At 38.1% G+C, this 14718-nt stretch overlaps 1 protein-coding gene across 2 annotated transcripts in view; it reads left to right on the forward strand.

The window, feature by feature from the left end:
* PPP3CA (protein phosphatase 3 catalytic subunit alpha) overlaps window positions 1–14718 on the forward strand; it is a 171359-nt gene that overhangs the window by 2154 nt on the left and 154487 nt on the right. The window lies entirely within an intron of this gene.

The raw sequence follows: 14718 nt of genomic DNA on the forward strand, positions 1-14718 counted from the left end.
TTGTCTCCTGTAGAAACAACATATGGCCATCCTGTTAGGAGACTATGGGGTATCTATTTTTTTTTTAATTTCCTTAATCTGCATAGTCCTAGTACATGACCAAACGTTCTGATCTTTGCTGTGGCAGAACTTCCTTTGGCTTAAGACAGTGTTTGTAATGAATAGGAATTATTTCAGTATTTACAAAACCTTTAGTGCTTTCAGCTCATCTAAATGTGTTTTGTCAGCAATTGCTCTTTGTATTTTTCCCACATGTAAATGTCTCAAATATCTAAAGCCACTATTTCTAAGAAAACTTAGCAGTATGTGTAGTTAAATACTTTTATAATGCAGCTCAGAGAGAAATCAGCTTGGTTAAACTGAGTTAATCTTGAACAAAACATAGATGCTGCTTGGGTGTCCATTGCCCCTGCTGTTTGTCTCATAATGTCAGTGTTTCAGTGTAGATGTGAAGATCTGCTTAACTGGTTCAGGCCTCCATTAAATATTGAAATCCTTTTAAGATCTTAAAATAGCATCCGAAGAGTGTAGTACGCAGTAAACGGATTGTTCATAGGATTATTCTTTGCTGTATCATAGGCACTTCACACTGTCTTCATATGGACATTAAGGAAATCAAGAAACTGGTGGTAATAAAGGAAAGATCACTTCGTTGTTTCTGTCTTATAGGATGTGATTTGTGCCCTCTTGAGATGAACAACTGAAATGGGCTTGCAATGTTAAATTAATACAGAATAATTAAATAAAAAGTTACATTGTGAGCACCTATGTAAGTAGTTGAAGTCTTCTTATTTTAGAGAGAAAAACCAGATATTCTAACACTGGTAAGGTGTAACCTGAGAAGACAAGTTAGTTAAGTTCTTCTGAGTTAGAATATCATATAAAACCTTACTTAAAGGAAATGCCTTTAACATGGATGTAGTCTCTGGATTAAATTTTTCCCTCTGCTTGCCTGTGTGGGATTTTTTTTTGTTTGATTTTATTATGTTTTGTTGATTTTTTTTTAGACCCTCTCTATTGCTGGTGTGTGAGAGGGAAATGCTTCCTACTAACAGTAACTGAGTTGGCTGGTGAAAAATCCTGGCTTGGCACTGTTACGTAACAGTGGGATGGGCTTGGGGGGATTACACTTCCAGCAGCTTTGTGCAAATTGCTTGTGGCTGAGAGCTGCTTCTTCAGGGGGTTGCTGTGGGTTTGGTTTTGTTTTTTGCTTCTGGTGCTTAAAAAGCTCAAATATATGGAGAAGTGGAGTATTTCCATAGGCGAGGATTTAATCTCACACTCATTTTCTTTGCTTTTTGAGTTGTCTGAACTGTACTTAAACTGATTTGACTCAAAAATAAAACATGCTTTTGGGATGAGGGGAAAAAGGCTTGGGAGCCCCTAATGTTTTTAACATCTTGGTCTTCTGGCTTTGTTATGCATATCTTACACTGTTATACGATGAGAAGTGTAAAGATAAAATTCAGGTTTGTGTGTCATAGTAAGTTTCCAGAAGCAAATTAACTCCAGTTAAAATTGACAAAACTGTCTGTTTTGTTGAGCTAAAAAAAAAGTAAAATTAATCCAGAGACTGCAGTTACAGTTTGTGGGGTACTTTCATTTTACTCTGGTGTTCTCCTGAAGATGGTATGTATGTTGTGATGCTGATTACACAATTCATCTTTACTCTGGATTTTGTCATGCTGTAGAGGAGCAACACTTTGGTCTGACTGCAAATACACTAAACTATATATGCAGATGCATTGAGAAGTTTGTGGGGTCAAGGCTCAGGACAACATACTGTTGCAGGAGGTGCTGACTTGATGTACTTATTATTAATCGAAGTTCCTTACCTTTTGTTAGTGGTATGGTGCAGCTTTCACTTGAACAGAACTGTCTTAAAAGTTAGTCTTTCTTCAGGACTGAGGAAGCTATTCCTTATCCGTGCTGCTTCTAACTCCTGAGACTTTCCAGCCAGAGTGTGGGCTTGGTTGTTCTTGTGAAGGTAGGAATACCTGTCCAGGAAAAACTGGACTGAGGATAGTAGCTCATTTCACATGGCTGAGCTGCCTGATGTCAACAGCTTTTGCTCACTACGGACATTAGCAAGATTTGAACCCCACCCATGGAGAAGGAGAAGCCATGTATCATGTTACTTGACCTCCTCAATGTATTTAGTGTTGCATTATTGCCTCTGAGGAATACTGCACTAAAGCATAGTAATCCTAAATAAAAACTTTGAAAGTCGTCTATAGTAGTCGTACCAAAAAAAAAAGTGAAGTCAGTATTTCTTGGAAATCTTGCAATTAGTTAGGTACAATAATTGTTTTGATTTTTTTCTGGGCAGGTCAGATGGTTGTATGCTTTTGTGTGGGTTTTTTTGTTTGGTGCTTTTTTATCGGGAGTGGAGTTTTAATGAAATAATTCTGTCTCAGCTGTTTAGAAGGGCTGTAGCCATGGCTTGTGATCCTTAGTGTTGTCCTTTCCTATTTTGTGTTGCATGGGGAGGTGTACACGGTTATATCAGCATTTGACAACACACAATAAAACCAGACACTGCCGTCTCTGAATTTCAAACTGTCGTTGTTAAAGCTCTCTTAAAGTGCAGGCTGACAGTTGTTTGTAATATAATATGAATGCCAGCTCACAATCAATATTGAACCATCAGTGTTAATTTCAGATTTGTGAGAGGTAAAATTGATGTCAATAATGGAAACTCTAAATTTCATTGGTAATTCCCATGAGTCCAGGGAGACTTGTGTGTATTCACCAAAGGCTTGTGCTCCAGGCTGGAATCCAGCACTGGTGAGTTGCAGAAGCCTGCCTCTGTCTCCCTCTGAAATGAGTTCAATTTTTCCAGCATAGATGTGTCCTGCAAGTGCTTCAGTGGCTTTTGAGCAATTGTGTTGACCTGAACGTCTGTAATGTTGGTGGATTTGGTATAAATTTGAGTATTGCTTATTTATGGCAAGGACCAGGGTTACTTAAATAGTTATAACTGTCTGATACAGTAGAGTAAAGGATGATATGCCTCTCTTTTGAGGATGCTGAAGATTGTGTCTATCTGATCCTCATGAGGAAAAAGTAGGAATTTTTTTGTAGCTGTTCCTGTTGGCATAGGAAAGCTGACTTTACTTTTAATTAATTTATTGTTGTAGTACTTAGGAATATACTGCTTATCCTGAGGAAGACTGCATCTGGGTTCAAGGTGGTGTACTATTAACTAGAGAATCCACCCACAGCTATGCCAGAAAGGTGGCGCTGGTATAGCTGGGGATTGATTCTCTTCCCTGTCCACTATTACCTTCAGCTGAAGGAGCAGATGTATATCCACCTCAGTTTTAGTAACTCCATAGTTGCAAATCTCCTGGTACCTTTATGAAACAAGCTGTGCGAGAGGCACCTAGGAGCAGAAAACAGTTGAATATACTTGGAGAGATCCCATTGTTGCTGTGTTATGGTTTGGTTATGGTTTTTTATGTATGTAACTGATTTGTTCTTACCTTGTGTCAAAACTAAGTTAATATTTGTAAGACCAGTAGATTTTATCAATTGGATGACACTTAGGTGTTGCAGTCTTCGTATGTTTTATATTGTGCAAACTTGTGTGTGTATATGGTACGTGTGTAAATGCTCTTGAGGGATTATGAGTGTGGTGCTGAGAAATTGAAACAAAACCAAAGTACAGTCTTTGACTGTGTAATAACGCTGGTGATTTGTTTTGATTTATGAACTCACTGAGCCTCTTAGTCATTAAGATCATTCTGTAAATAAGCCCTTTAGTGAAACAAGTCTTTTACTGTATAGGCATAGGGGGAAAATTGTGCACTTGCTGAAGGGTGCCTTTCCTACAGAGTTATTGCTGCAATCCATAGGTGGGAGGCTTTTCTCATGCTCTGTACGATGAGAGTGGCTTGCTGAGTTGTAGGACTGATATGAAGTGAGGCACAAAATTGCTTTGTTTTTGTGTTAAAACCCTTTTGTATGCTTCTGAATTCCAAGTTGGCTAAAGCTGCCTTCTGTTGCCTGCTCTTTTTGACTGAGCCTCAGTAGGGAGCTGGTGCTTTTAATACCACTGTTCATAATCTTGAAAGAGGAGTACATACTGCATGATATCAGCATTTAACTTAATTGGAAAGTATGAGCCAGTTGAGGTCATTTTCTATAGGGGGATGTTGAAGAGAACAGTTGTTTTCTCTCTGTTATCCATACCCAAATTGAATGGTATGTACTTCCACCACATGCATCCCACTTAGAGATGATAATTGTTGCATGGATATGCTTGCATTTCAGTGCAGATTGTGGCAGGAAGATCACGTGCAAAGTATATTTACCTTTGTTTATATAACTTGATATTTCAAATTATGTTTTTTGTAGTTCTAGGCTTCTAGAACTCAGCACAGTGTTTTCTGTCTGGTATTTCTAAAGGAATTTTCTATCAAAAGTAATTTTGGGTAATGTCAGTAAGTAAGTACCTGTAGCTTGTATACATCATCTTCCCTGTTTTTTTTCCAGTTTCATATGTTTGGCTGAGTGGCTACTACTTATAGTACAAAATCAGGACTATAAGTTAAATTTGGTACTCCATTTAAGTGTGAATATTAACTTATTTTAGGCTTCTCAGTGATGTTGAAGCAGTTTATAGTGGGGAATAGTTTCTTCTTCATAGCTTCAAGGAATGTGGAAAAAAGTACTTCCTTAAAAGTATTTTAAGATGGAGAGATACTGCTTAACATTTACTGTAAGCATGCCATAAAAGAAGCCACAAGTTTCTGAAGTAAAAGCCACTTCAAATCATCTTCATGAAAAGGTTCCTTCTTATATTCTTTTGTATGTGGTTTCATGAATCAAATATAGGCTGTGATTTCACAATGGTTCTTCAGCTGAACACTCAAATGATTTCCTCTTCTGATAATCAGTCATTTACCTTGACTTTCCCCCATAAAAGATCATTTTGTCTACTCAGTAATGGTGGAAGGTATCATTCCAGTTTTGAAAACCATTATACTGCATGTGCAGCCTAAGTATGCACGTTCATCTAAGTGTGTGGCTCACTGAGTGGTCTGCCACTTGGGTTGTAGATTGAGATGTATAATTGCTGGAGGTGGTACTCCAGGTACATAGTTACTGCTTTCCTGTAATTATTGAGTGAAGGAAGAGACTGGAGAACATATGTGGAAAACCAGGAAGATGTGGAAAACCAGGAAGATAAGTGCCATGATGGTAAATCATTCTCTTAAAGGTAAAAATCTCAACTGATTCCCACCCTATTTACTATTCCTTCAGAAAGCTGCCACTGTTGAAATAACACCTCCAGAGTAGTACCTCCTTGACAGTCATCTATGTGTGTTTTAAACTGACTGATAGCTCTATTTATAAGAGAGCTGAGGCATGGTAACATTGATACAGCAACACTGCCGTATGAGGAGAACATGACTGTCTTATTTAAGATCAATTTAGGGTGCCAGCATCATCTCCAGCTAATTGTCAACTAACACCATTTATGTTTGGAGCTGGAGAGGAAGAGAAGCAGAGTGGAAAGGCACCACACATTAAAAATGGTGGTTTTACTTAGAAGTTAGTTCTTGTGTGTCTTGGGATGTCTTGTGTGTCTAAGGTGTAGATAGTGTCCTTTCACTTCAGGGTGTATTTAACCAATTTTCAAAAACATTTCATTTGAAAACTGTCTATCAATCAAACTTCTTTCTACTTGTAATTAAAAGCTGTCCTGAACTTCTGTTGCAGCTCCTTTTTCTTCTCAGCAAGTTGGGTTTTTAATGCTTTCTCCCTCTCATGTTTCAAAATGCCCTTTTCCTGTCTATTCCTGTCCTGCATTTCTAAAACCTCTTCTTTTCATATTGCTCTTGTGCTTATTTGCTTATTGCTAAATATGATGAGCAGCCTAAGTGCTGCCTAGTAGATTTGGTTGATCTGGGTGCATTTATTTAATGGAAGAGGTTCATAGAACACTGTATCTTTCCTTTCGGTGCATCTGTAGCTGCCTGGGGAAGCCTGTGAGAACAAGGGAAATATATTCTGCCTATTCTCAGACTTCTGTTGTAACTCTGCAGCCAGCTGCTGACTGGAGCTTTCTTTTCAGTGAATAGCTCCACTGTCAGTATGCTGTGCAAGCTCTACCCAGCTTGTCACAGAAGGATGTCTCTATTCTACAGCTCAGCTGCTGCTTGCAGGTTTCTTGCAGTTTATGTTGAACACTCATAGTATGGCTTTTAGTTTCAACTTCTGTGGTTTGCAAAGCCAGCATGGATGGACAGCGTGTTCTCGGTTAACTTGGAAGGGAGGTGGTATGTGCCCTCGTGCTTTGGTGCTTTTACAATCAGGCATGGAATTTAGCAATGAAAGGTAAGACTTGGTGAAGTTGGTAATCCTTGAGAGGAGTCCTGAGGTTCACCACAGATGAGTGAATTTTAAAACTCCCACCTTAAACTTTAGGCTTAGAAGGTGCAGAACCTAGTCTATATGGAGATTGTACCAAACCTTTGTGGAAAAGAAAGTGAAAAATCACACTAAAAAAATCTTTTAAAAAAGTAGCAGGTATTTTTCATCTTTTAGATAGGCATATCTGGGTTAAAAAATCAAGCTTTCAAAATTAAAAAGTGCTGTAATGTGATCAAACATGTACTGATGGAGACAGGTATTGGTATAACAGAATTCTATCCTATATTCTTTTTCGCCATCTCGTCTTTTAGAGGCATTCAGCTTAAGCATTTTATTGCATCAGATTGCTGTTGGCCAAAATACTTGGAATTATCTTGACTTTTGCACAATGTAGAGCTGATGGAATGAAGGAAAAAAAAACAAACAAAATTGCTATAGAACAAATTCTGCTGCAGTATTTGTCTAATACTTCCTAATTGTGCAGACTTGATCTTTTTGTTCAATGTTGCTATAAGAAAGGAAGTGCACTTTGAACTTCTGATTGGAATGGTGAAAATAACATGTGTTAATAATGGTTTATGCAGATGTGATGCTACAGAGAGTCTTTTAACAGTCACTCTGGGCGTTGTTCAATAGGCTTAATTAATAGAATCCAAACTATCCAAAACTAGAGTTTTGGCCTCATGTAGTGTGTGATTAGATTTTTATTTTTAATTTAGACTTTTGTGAGTGCTTTTGAAGGTAGGGTTTACAATTTAACTTTTTAATTATTTTTTTAATTTGGTGATAGTGACAGATGAGTAACTATGTGGCTGCATAAAGTTTCAGTGTTGTTCAATTTTTGAAGTAACCATCATTTGGAAAGAAATCCTTTACAGTCTAGATAAATGTCCCAAAGTGAGGAAAAGAGGCTCATCTTCTAGCTTGTTATCGGTTGCTAAGTTTGGCTGTAAGTACATGTTTAGCAATTATTTCTTCCTTTGGATAAGGAAGTTTCATTGTCATAGGTTTTTTTGTTGCGGCTGTGTTTGTTACTTGTTACTGAGTCCCAGGCCGCTGCCACGAAAATGGGTCAAAGCAGTGTATGTTTAGGTCATCATCTTTCCAAAGTATTTGGAATTTCTCTGGCAGCGTTTTTGTGTCTTAAAATGAGAAAGTGGTAAAATGACTTCTAATTTTCTTCATGAATTACTGGTTTTCTTGGTAACTATAGGGAAGATAAAAAGCAGTGCAGGATTGTGATTTCTTTCTGGTCCATAGCTCTATATGGATGATCTTGTAGGGGAGGACACATTGCTAGAGAGGAACCTATATTCTCTCATTTTCTTGAGAAATTACATGAAATTACTTGAAGTAGTATGCTTCAAGTTCTGTGGAGATTTTATGTGGGAACACATGCTTTCTTTTAGCTCTCCATTTAGCTCTCCATTAGAGAGAGTTGTATCTGAAAATTCTTTCCGCACCTATATGTGTGTACATATATATATATATGAATTTTTCTATTTTAACCATTTTTTTGCATTTGTGTACTTGAATCTTTATGAAAAAAATCTGATTTGGTTCATGTATAGTTCAGTCTACAAAACAAAAGTTTCTAGATGGTGTTGCCTACCCTGTTCTTGGCTCCAGAGAAAAGATGTTTCATCATCATCTTTGAACTTGAGACTTTTAGTCAGCACACCTCTTTTCAAAAAAAAAAAAAAAACAAAACAGGATTTATGAGTTGAATTATCTTTTTATTACTGGAAACGACAATTTTGATAATTTCATACCTGTTATTTACCATGATTTTGTATGTAGTTTAACATAATTGACAATTTGAATAAAGAACCATTCATAATAAAATCCCTTCCTATCCCCCCCAAAACACTCAGAACCAACCCATGAAGAGAAATTAAAAAAGAAAATCAAACAGGATTTAAATGATTTCTTGGTCTTTTTTCCATGATGCTTGCCAAGTTTCAGTTTGATGTAGATTACAACGGTCATACTGTGTTACAATTTTTAAAAAAGTGCAACTGGTCATTAGCTGCAATGACATGAACAGCTGTAGTATTTTATGACAACAGCTGGGAACAATCAAGTTCTCTTCAATAACTTTCTTTTGTTGTTTCTTTCATGCCATTTTTAAAATGAGAAAACGAGATTACTGTATTTGTTCTCTATTTTACACAAGGGATTTCTTCATAGGCAGTGGTGGCAATTACGTATCAAAATACGGCATTGCTGTTTGTGTCTTGGAACATTTCCCTCTGCAGGACCTGTTTCATAACCCGCTGAAATCTGTGGGAGTTGGAGTCTTTCATTAACTTGAGTAAACTGTGAATCAAGTTGTCATCCTAGGATTTCTTATTTTGGCCTTCCTTTTTCAGTGCATGATTTCTCTTTGGTTTAAACTACTTTGTTATATTTGATCTTTTACAGCATTAGCACTTATTTTAAGAGTGAGATAAGTGCCTTTCTACTTTGCAATGCTCACTTACCAAGTGAGGATGAACTTGTCTTTTTGTAGGTGGCTAGTTTGCCAAGGAAGTTTGCCTCATTGTTGCTCTCTCTTCAGAAGTGTAGTCTAAAATGTTTTCTGTGTATGTGCATATGGTTGTTCTTTATTGCTGGAAAAACAAGCAGACTTTGTGTATATATGTTCTTTCTGTGTCCCTTTACAAAGAAGTATTCTTCAGTAATGAACACATTTGGGTCACCTTAAATAAAATCAATTAAACTAATTTTTCAGATAGACTAGAATAACTTAAAATCACATATGTAGTACTAAAGATATACATGCCAGCAGGTATGGGAGCATTATTTACTTCCCTGAGAAACCTGCTCTTGTGTGTCACCCAAGTGGTGGTGTCTGTGATTACTAGAGGGGAGCCTAATGGCATAACATGGTGTATTAGGATGACAGATGGAGAGTTTGGGAAGAGGAAATGAGGAGCACAGTGGGCAGGGGGGTGTGTGTTCAGTGCAGTGATGTGTTACTAAGGGAATTTAGAACTAAGGTAGTTTAGAAATCCAAAAGCAGGGAGCGGTTTTGGTACTGTTTTGCCTCATGAGCCCTGTTGGCTCAGGTGAGTGTCCTGGAGGTGCCTGTGCAGCAGGGCAAGGAAGCTGGGTGGTAGCTTCTGGGGAGCGTGACTCTCAGCAAGCAGAGAAGTGGCAAAGGCAGTTGGTGAAATTTTTAGTTAGTCATATGCTCTGTGTGTATACCTCTAAATTTGGTTTAGATTATCAGAGAACGAACTTTCTGCATGTTTAAAAAAAAAATGTTTGCTGAGATGAGTGCTTATAGTTTCTGTTAACCTTAACAACTTTTATTCTATCCTTATGTTATCAGTAAGGAGAGGAAAATGACTTTAGGATGCTATGTTTGGAGCATCCTGAAATAAGGTTACTTTTGGTAATTGGAAGAAAGAAGTAAACTCAAAAAAATCCCATACTTGTACTAAAAAAGGGGAAGAACCTGGATTCAGTTGAAAGATCAATTTTAGCTTCTGGGCTGTTGACTACCTCATCAGGTATGGTTTGATTTGTTTTTTTGGTTTTTCCCCCTCTTTTATAATTTAATTTTCTGCTTTCCACTTCACTGGAGAAATAGTGTATCCGTAATTTTTATGAATCATGTGTCAAAGTACCTTTCTCAGTCAATCTCAGTGAAAAAGCACAAGCTCTGACAAGCTTCACAGAAGCCCAGAATAGTTAAGACTGGGAGAGACCTCTGGAGATCATCTGGGCCAGCCCCAGCTCTCTCAGCCTTTCATCATAGAAGAGATTGCCTTAGTCCTGTAAGTCATCTTTGTGGCACTTTGCTGGGGCTCTTGGTAACTGGTCCATATCTCACAATTTGTGGGACATGTGAAAGTACATGAAAGTTAATTTATACGTACAGAGAGCTTGTACATTAGGGAATAGCATACTCTTATCCTTTTAACAAGGTACTGTTCCTTCCCTGGAGCTCTGAATCTCAGGTGACACTTACCTCATATGTAAATAATGTTTGTTTACCACAGAGAAGATGAGGGATATCACTGTCATCAACAGAAGTTCTAAATGCATGTAAATTTTCTGTACACTTAACCTCACATTTTGTATCCTATTGTAACAGACAATATTTTGCTATAGGTTGTTTGTATAACCTTGGCTAATCTTAGAAATACTGCCCATCAGCAAGTTACTCTGCAGATATCTTTTTGGTTATAATCCAGTTGCTCTGGCTTCTGAAAGTGTGTTAAACTCTTTGCATTCACCTCTTGGTTTATGGAGACAGAGGTTTTTATGGGTTGTCTTAGAGAATTTGCCAATAGCCTTCAGGGCTGCATAAAGACAGTTGTTGCCAGCAGGTTGATAGAGGTGAATTCTCTGTTCAGCAGTGGTGAGGCCATACCTGAAGTTCTGGATTCAGTTCTAGTATCCCCAGTATGAGAAAAACATGGATATACTGGAACAAGTTCAGTGCTGGTGCACAGAGATGGCCCTGGGACTGGGGAAATCCAAGAGAGCTGGGGCCACTGAGTGTGAAGACAAGGCTCAGAGGGGCCTTACCTGGCTATATAAAAGCTGGTTGTAGGAAATAGAGAAGGTGCAGCCAAACCCTTTACTGTAGTGCCCTGTGACAGGGCGAGAAGTATTGGGCACTAACTGGCAGCTCTCACAGTAAGTAAGTTTCTGCTTTTCAAACACTAGCACAGGTTGCTCAGAGAGGCTGTGGAGTTCCATCCTTGGAGTCATTCAAAAGCCATCTTGGTGGGGCCTTGTGCAGCTGGCTGTAGCTGGCCCTGCTTGAAGACAGGTGTTGGTTGGAGCAGCTGACCAACAGAGGTCCCCTTTCAACCTCAACCTTTCTGTGATCACCTTTTACTCAGCTCTCTTAAGTGGGTAATTAAAATGCTTGATCAATTCAGAGACCTTTTGACCAAACATGAAATACAGAAATCTCCCTTAAAAATGCAAAGTTATGGTTGCTAATAAGGTGTTCTATGGGAAGAATGCTTTGTGCTGCAGAGGGTCCACCATGTAAATAATTATCTTGGCATAGCAGCAAGATATGTTGCATTGGGAAGATATATATTTTTTTTTTTTTGAGTTAATGCATCCATATGTAGCTAGTAGTGTTGCTGGCAAAACATTTGCACACATCACTCTTGAGACTTTTCAGAATCTCCTGATCATGTGCAGCTTTGGAGCTTGGCATAGCTTGAAAGCAGGACAGCTAGTACGACCACTGAACTTCACTTTAGACAACTGTAAGAAAAAGGGAAAGAAAGCTTTTATATAAATCTTCTATAGTTACTGCCAGTGTTTCTAATATGACTATCAGAAATGTCCATTTTCTAATTACTGGAAGGAAGTAGGTATCTTTTCCTAGTCCATGGTTCATCTGATTTATTCATAGTGGCATGACAATTGAAATTGAGAGGGATGGCAATTGTCTTTCAGCACTGACACTGGCATATTTTTTCTTTGCTGCTTTCTCATGTTTATTTGTTTCCTTATGAGGGTGAATGATGCCCTTTAAACCTGACTAGGTTGCCCTTTAAACTGAATCTTGCATGTGCTAATCTAAAATCAAACCTGAGATAAGGGAATCTCTTGATGTGGGTAACAGAAAATAAGCATCTGGAAAAGTTCAGAGTACGACAAAATTATGCTGATTGCTTCAGAAAATTTAGTAGAGCAACCAAATTAGAAGTTTTGAACAAGTTCTGTAGGTGGCATCACCTTCATGGATAAGTAGTCTGGATAATGGAGGTAATATTTTGGTTTTGAAGTGTAGCTTCCAGGGTTGCTCAGTTGACTAGAGACATTTGAGGAAAAAGACAGATACTGTAATTTAAAGCATGAATTGCCTGGTGTATTATAAATCATAACATAAATAAAAATCTAGGGCAAACATACATCCCCATGAAAGAAGCTCTGAAATATTCTGTGTTGTAGGAGGCTGGGAAAGCAACAGGCTGAATTTATTACTGGTTCAGTATAAAACAACCATCAGAAAGGATGCTGCTTGAAGTTAGGGAAAAGACACAAGAGGAGTTTGAATTATCTTTTGTTTTCTGCTTCAGCATCTACACATTTAAGTAATTCAAAGGAGAAGGAAGTACTAACCTTTAGTAGTGAGAACTGCTGAATATGATAAATGACCCAGAGAGGATAGTTAGTTATTTATTCATGTTTGTGTATCTGTAGCACTGTAGAAGTTTCTGTCAAAGGTCTAATTTCTCTTCAAAGAAACCACCAGAAAAATGGTCCATATAGGCAATGTGTTTGTACACAGTAGGACTATAATATCCTACAGACATCTTCCTGAGATCAGCAGGTGCTCCTAAACTTTACTGTAGAACTGGAAATAGAAAAATCCTGGATGTTTGTGATTGGATAGTAAATACACGGCATGCAGTTATTTAGTTTCTGACATAATAGCATCCCCTGCTTGTGTAATTGTGCCTGTTTCTGGTTCAGTGGCACTGCAGCTGGAAAGGAGTATGTGTACCAGAACCACTCTGTAAGGGAAAGGTGGGTGTTAAAAGCTTTCTTCTTGAAACCCCACCAATTTCCTCTGTAGCATTTAACTTCCCATTCAGATAGGGAAATAGCTGTGGGTAGCTGTGTTGCCAGGCAGATGTTGCAGAGGCAAAAGCATTAATACGTTGTGCTATTTACTGAAAAGATTCTGAAGCTTTAGAAGACTTTTTGCCTGTTTCCAATCCTGTAAGAGCCTTAGGTCACAGGTTACGAAGTCTTAATTCCTGAGTTAACCAAAATGAATGCCTTTTGATTATTTAAAATAAAAAATAGCCAAACCTAAGAAACACAAACCCCTCTCCCCAAATCAACAAACATCTTAGAAAAAATGATGCATATGTATGTGACTTCTTTTCTTCTTTCCCTTTATAAGCAAATTTGGAGTTTCCATTAAAAAAGGATGTTTTCTTGCATTGGTGGCCTAACTGCTGTAAAACCTGTGTTAATATGGACTGTTTAATGTCATGTCTTTCTCCTGTACCAGGAAAATGGTGATGACTGGAATGCATGTCATCAACTTCTGTAATCAGGGTACTTGAAATATTTACAATACCGTGATTACAGGAAGGCTTCTTATGTACACATACACACACTGTAGCTGCCTTATATATTTTGGCCTTTCAAGTTTACATCTTCATTTGTCTCCTAATCTCATATGGAGTTTGTTTTTTTATATAAGATGCTTGGCAAAAATAAATAAAATATGAACTTCTTTATCTGCTATGTGAGGTTTGCCATGTGGACACTTAGAAAATATCCTAGTGCAGTGAAACGGGAGAAAAGAGCAAAGTTTGAAGTTTTTTACAGGGCAAAACCAAACACTCCAATGTCATTTGAAGGTGCCAAATTCTGTGTTAGGGGCTTGTCTGTTAAGAGTCTAAAACTTTTTCATGGATCCAGTGAATGGAACTGAGCAGCAGGGGAATAAATCCTGGAACAGATTTGCTGGAAAGGCCTGTTGGGAAGGATACCTCAAATGACCAGGACCAACCTACAAAAAAGTACCCATCTATGTTACTTTCTGTAGGTGTGAGATGCAGAGGAGTTTCAGGGCAAGACCTGTTGGTCTGCTATGTTTTGTTTCTGTTGTGTGCAAGAGCTGTGACCAGTTGGTGCCATGCTTGGCTAAAAAAAGCCAATTCTTTGTAGACACTACTCCTGCTTCTTTTTTCAGATCCTGATAGTCAGTCCAATGGGAAATAATAAGGTATCCCAGAATAATTACAGCTGTAGTATTTCCTGTCTGATGGGCAAAGTTCACAGAAAACCTTCTAAAGCATGACTACAGACTCATTTAATTGAATCCATATTCTAAACTGAGCATACCTGGACAGAGTACAGGGCATGAAACTGGAGAGGATTGGGTGGCACTAATAGGTGGTGTTCTCCTGTAATCAGATTGCTAGGCATCTGTTGCAGGAGGCATTAGAGAATGTGCCTACCCAGTGGTAGTCAAAGAAACTTGGATTACTCCTTGCTGGGGATCTTGTAGAATTTTTTATGCTGGTGCCTGGAGCTCTAAAATGAGGCTGTTGTAAGTGGTTTTGCTTTCCTGGCATGAGGGCAATAGCCACAGCAAGAGGATATGGATTTTTGTTTTATTGCTAGACTGAAATTGTAGAATAAAGTCCTCCTTTTCTGTGCTGGGATGAAGGGTGATCCTAGATCTTATGCTCTGTGCACCTGTGTAAAATATTTATGTTTGACCTTTGCTTTTCTCATGCAGTCTATAGTCTGTTCAGACCTGGGTGGTTTCATGTAACTTGTACCAAAAGTGAAGTGCTTTTTTTTCTTTTTTTTTTTTTTTTTACTTGC

This window comes from Anomalospiza imberbis, chromosome 4, assembly GCF_031753505.1.
Source record: "Anomalospiza imberbis isolate Cuckoo-Finch-1a 21T00152 chromosome 4, ASM3175350v1, whole genome shotgun sequence".
Taxonomy (NCBI): Eukaryota; Metazoa; Chordata; class Aves; order Passeriformes; family Viduidae; genus Anomalospiza; species Anomalospiza imberbis.